Raw genomic sequence first — 6,000 nt, forward strand, 5'->3', positions numbered from 1 at the left:
GGAATATTGACTGTAACTTTGAAAAGATTCAATCTTTATGTGATAGGCTATGCATTATGCCATTTTTAATGAATAAGCAGACAAGTAGTCTAAAATCAACCATGTGACTTCCCACAGTAGATAGATGTGCTTTGACATTAGTGAGGCATTCGCTTCAACTACATTTTTGTAGAAGATAAATTATGTAATTTAATAGTCACATACTCGGGTGTCCTACAAGTGTTATACTCCAGTGTCCTACAAGTGTTTTTTTGGTTTCTATTAACCCAAATTTAGCAAAATGTGCATCTAACATAAAAGAAATCAAGATGTTATAATAAGAAGATTTAAAATAATATCATGAATATTTCAAGAACACAAACACTTTAATGGTATAATAAGATACAATAATAAATATTATATATTTATTTGAAGAACACATCACTTTACAGTTCACACAAACATTTAATGGTATTTTACAAAACCAATCAATAATCAATAGTTGCATTAGTCTATCCCAACTAGTAGATTCACAAGACAGGGTTTTGTTGTGTAAACAAAACACACGGATAACTTTTTTGTCTCATATATCTCCTGCTCTTCTCTAAAATATAAAAGGGAAGGGAGTCGGCATTTCTTCTTCATTCCTTTCACCCTCATAAATCATGGTGTTTATAAACATTGTCATAGCCAACAGGGCATCATCCCTTAGATCTTTTGCAGGTCATCTTCCCAGCAAGTGGTCTCCTTTACCCACTCACAGGTCAGCTGAATGTTTCTCATCACCGCTGAGTCCTGTGTGCTATATAAGAATTCCAATAATAATATAATTAATAATGATGTGCTGCTCATAAACAAATTCATGAAACAGGAAAGGTTAATACACACATTAACAAGTTAAACAAGTCAATCAGTACATAAACATTCCCGCTACACACATCTACTTCTGGTGTCTGGATGATCTCCATGACACCTGACTCGGGTGGAGTGAATTTCATGTTATCTGCATTTGTTACTTCCTGGGTGAGTAGTTGTGGGACTTGACTGTGGGAGAAGACAAACATTAGAATGTTTTTAGGCATGCATTGCTTTATTTATATATATATATATAAGAATGCAGGTTTTATCATAAGTATAGTTATCATACATGAACTGAGCACCACCACTTCATGATTATAGGTGTGTCAGACTGGTAAAAGATAACATAGAAAATCTTAATAATTCATTTTTTATGTGTTCTCACAGTCATAACATAGAGTGCATACAAAAAAACAAAACAATATTAACAAATGCTGTGTTTAGTACACAGAGATAGGTGTACAGCAAATATAAGACCACTTACCATCAACATAAATACCCCACAATCAATTCCTCCTAGCTGTAGAGGGGCACCCTGTTAATTATAGACAATACAATTAGATATACAATTAATACAGTAAATAGCCGTCACATCTAGTGATTGTTTTTTTTTAAGTTAAGTCTTTGTGTTTGTTTATAGTTTTGTTAAAAACGTGCACTTGGTTTACTTAGCTGACCCTAAGTGGGTTATTTGTGACAACTGTGTACTTTGTTCTTTCTTAATACTCCACTAAAGATATAAAAAAGTTTACAAGCAAGAAGTTAAAAAGCTGTACCTCAAAATCAGTACAGACATCTTCCAATGTCCGGGCGAAATAAAGGTGGGGATGCTGATGCTGGGGATGAAGGTGGTGCTGCAGCCAATGGCAGGGTGTCCAGAGGCTGGATTTTTACACATTTTAAAATGTGTAATAAAACTATCACATCTGATTACTGTTGATGTACAGTAACAGCAGTGAAAGTGTGGGGATTGCCTGCACTTGAGACCATGCTTGATGATGATAAAATCTAAAACATAGAAAGAATAAATTAGCATAATTGTCTTGTTTTACATGTTTTGTACAGTGCATTGGATATGAACAGCTTTTGTGATGAATCACCTTGCTCAAGAGCACAACATAAAGAGTATTTATATACATGTTTTTAACTTGTCATAAGTAATGTAACGCAGAAAAACTATAACAACAACAGCTGAAGTAAAGTAGTTTAAATTCAGACATCCCAAAGGTTTCACAACACAAGAAAATATTAAATGATAAATGAACAATATGTTTTTAGTTTTAAATGCAAGGAAGAAATTACTATGTGTAGCATCCAATCGAAAAAAGTCAGCCAGAACTGATGATTTAATGACTCTTTTAATGTTTCTTTGCAGGTCATAAACCAACGTAAGAGCAGAACACGGAATAAACAAAACAAAGTGTCACTTTCACTCAAGCATTAATCATTTACACAAACATTTTATCAATATGTATTAAAACTTAACAAAACACATTTTCTGCATCATGACGCACAACATACCTTGTTGCCACTTTCGACTGAGGCTAAATACTTTAATAGTTGAACTTTTGTTGCCGTTTCAGCCTTTCTTTATCGTTAAAGCTCCACTGTGTACTTTATTGAGTTAATTCTTAGCAAAAACCCATGTGTTCTTTCAAAAGTATGTGCTCATTCATGTGTAATTACTTCCACCCCACTAATCAAAGTATTCTCGTAAGTGTAGAATCTGCTATTTAAAATGCATACGGTCGAATCGGTCGACTGGCGCATCCATGTTGTGCCTCCATCTTTGAAATACATTCGCCGACGAGGGACATTCCTGAAATTCAAGCTCCGCCTTTCGCGCTTTCACTCTACACTCACGCTGGCCGCTAGCTGAAGCCTCCGGAGGCTGCATGTGTAGGCGGTATACGTCATCAAGACAGTCTTATTTCAGAATATTAACAATTATAAAGCTGACAATTATTCTTAGTTAATTGTAAATTGATGTAATATGCTTATGACTTGCGAATGTAATGCTCAGTTGATTTAAATAAACCAGGCTTGATGACGTATGCAGCCCGCATATGCGACCTGTGTAGACTGAATCCTTTGGATTCAACAACAGCTGCACACCGTGATGATCCCGCGATATAATGCTTTGATATGAAAGCCTGTTGAAGACCTATTTTCGAGGACATTAAAACACGTCGCCAAGGAAGCCAAAAGGGAATTTAAAATGACAACGCGACAGGAAAAATAAGAAGACCAAAGTCAATATTGGAGTAATGTTAGTTTTCCAAGATGGGGCTCAAGGGACACCAAAGTTGCCTACTTTCTATATTCTCCACAGGTAATTCAGCATATTCGTTTACATCTATACAGTCTATGTTGTAAACTTGAAGTTTTATAGTTCCTTGGCTAACTATAGCATGGTTATGCAGTTAGTGTAAACACGCATGTGGTTTAATGTGTTCGAACAGCCACACGCCGTCTCTCCGCCCATTTATGTAATCTGAGGTACTGAGATAAATGTTTTTCATCTTTTCTGACCTCTAGCACAAACCCAAGGTGACAGCCCTATTTTTAGCCTTTCATTGATAAAACTAACGCCTCTGATCTGCGCGTCTTTCGTTTCATTTTACAAGCGTGTGAAAGTTGAGCGATCTTATTTCACCAATATCAGAGAAAGCTCTTACATATACACGGACATGTAACATGTTTAATTAAAACATAAGCATTGTACTCTGACATAATATTAGTTCGCGTCCATCTAAACCCGTCATTACTCCCGCTCATGATTAAATGACATGAGAGGGACTCGTCCACAGACCATCCCCTCAGTTATCTGGAGAGAAGCGGTCGAAAATGGACAAAAAGAGACGGATTTAAACACCAAGTGTAAACGTGATGTGTCTCTCTCATCCACTTGTGATCCGATCAACGAAAACACATCTTAACTCTTTCACCGCCAGCATTTTTCATGATTTTCACAAAAGTTTAATGCCTTCCAGAAAATGCTCCTTTTTAAATATATAAACATAAAATGTATGAAATAAAAGAACAGACCCTCTGCTTTCAAACAAAAAAATCCGTTTCATCCTACCTTCATGTGTTCTGTTTTTATCACCTCTCAAATATGTGTAGGTTTCAACAAAAACACCAAATTTTGAGCAAAAAGCTGAGATAATTCCATTTTTGTGAAGGACTTTTGATAGAGATCAGATGCAGAGCGATCTTTAAAACATACACGGACATACAGCTGTTTGCCCTAGGGAAATACTTCCGGTATGAAAATAAGGTTTTATAAGTTGTGGAAGAGCGCCACCTGGTGGATAATAGCGGTATTGCAGATTGACGAGATATCTCGTCAATAGCGGGGAAAGAGTTAATACCAAGTGTAACAGCCCCTGTGATATTTTTCCTTGCGTCGATGAAAAAGGAGTGTCTAAGCTACGTTTATGGTTGCTTTTTGTATGTGATTTTAAGCGGACATATCATGAAAATCAGACTTTTTCCATGTTTAACATAAATCTGTGTTCTTTGATGGATCACAGGCATTTTTTCATTGCTTTTGCTTTGTAGCTACTGGACGCCATGTTAACCTTGGCATGACACGGCCACCGTACGAGTTAAAATGCGTTCCGAATGGGGGGCGGGGCTAGAAAGTAATATTCAGTTGGTTGTCATATAGAATTTCACCACTAGATGGGAGTAGATCCTACACAGTGGAGCTTTAATGATCCTTTACTCTATCTGTTAGATCTCTCCTCATGCATACCGTTCTTTCCAAATAAAAGCCAATTGCCGCTAAACAGGAAGTGTCAAAATAAAAGCCTACATATACATGTAATGTATGAGGTACTTAACACTCCCACCAAATTATTTTCTGTTTTAACGAACATATAATTTAAAACAAATAATTTTATATGAAACAATCACTTTAACAAAAAACGATACTAATCTTTATAAGCTTAACTGTATGTTGTCTTAGAGTTTTTCCCTTAAGAAGATTCTAATAGTAAAACTAACTTGTGAACTGGACGTTCAACCACAGACACTCTGCTCTGCCTTTCACCCTTTTTGTTCAGATTTATGTCTCCAAGAGTTATTTTGACCCTCCTGACGAGTCCATCTTTATCTGTTACTGTTTCTGAGACTCTTCCAAGTCTCCACACAGATCTTGGTTGTGTTTCATCAGTGTCCATAACTACGTCACCTACTTGAATATTTCTCCTGGGCTTGTGCCATCGTTGTCTTACCATGATGTTATGGAGATACTCCTTCCTCCAGCGGTTCCAAAATTGTTCTGCTAGGAATTGTACTTGATGCCATCTTTTCCTTCCATACAAATCCTCTCTAACGAACCTTCCAGGAGGAGGTAGAGCTGTTGTAGCCTTCATGGTGATGAGGTGATTGGGAGTAATGGGTTCCAAACTGTTTGGATCATTTAGGTTCTCTGTTGTAAGAGGGCGACTATTCACAATCGCTGCTGCTTCATACAAAAAGGTCCGTAGGGAAGCATCATTGGGTCGAGCAGATGAGAGTGTGAGTGTAGCATTGAGAACATTCCACACAGTCATTATTTGCCTTTCCCACACCCCCCCTGCATGACTTGCGTGAGGTGCATTGAAGACAAAATCACATGCCCTGAGGATTAACCTCTTTATGGTGATATGCAATTATTAGTTCTGTTTAGGGATGTAACGGTATTATAAATTTCGTGGTATTGCGGTATAAAATTTTGCCGGTACAACCGTGGTCACGTGATTTGGTAAAACATTAGGTCTTCCGAGCAACACGTGTAGTTTTTTTCCGGCCAAGTACAGCGGGTGGAGGGACGCGGGAACTACAATTCCCATAATCCCATGCTTGCCACTCTGATGCCTCTCTACAAGTGGAGCGACAATGGCTGAAGCAAAAGAAACGTGGATTTTAAATCTGATGTGTGGAAAAAGTTTGTGTTCGCTGTGACAAGAAACGAGAAAGGACAAAATGTGATGGACATACAAAAAGCGAGTGTGAGTAAATCCGTGAATGAGGAGAGCGTGTATGCCGTTTCTCAATTAGAAAGCAGCCTCCTTAGGTCGCTGCAGGCTGCATCTGTCATTACGCGCCTGGTGTATTTAAGTTAACTGAGTATTACATTCGCAAGTCATAAGCGTGTTACAACAATATACGATT

The 6,000-nt window shown here is 37.5% G+C and overlaps 1 long non-coding RNA gene across 1 annotated transcript; it reads right to left on the bottom strand.

The window, feature by feature from the left end:
• Nucleotides 1-515: 515 nt before the first annotated feature.
• Nucleotides 516-2,078, bottom strand: LOC141282000 (uncharacterized). Its single transcript, XR_012336486.1, has 4 exons — nucleotides 1,614-2,078; nucleotides 1,322-1,372; nucleotides 918-1,023; nucleotides 516-781 (listed from the first exon to the last, which is right to left on the bottom strand). It is a non-coding gene; the product is annotated as an uncharacterized lncRNA (long non-coding RNA).
• Between the last annotated feature and the right edge of the window lie 3,922 nt (nucleotides 2,079-6,000).

This window comes from Paramisgurnus dabryanus, chromosome 3, assembly GCF_030506205.2.
Source record: "Paramisgurnus dabryanus chromosome 3, PD_genome_1.1, whole genome shotgun sequence".
Lineage (NCBI taxonomy): Eukaryota > Metazoa > Chordata > Actinopteri > Cypriniformes > Cobitidae > Paramisgurnus > Paramisgurnus dabryanus.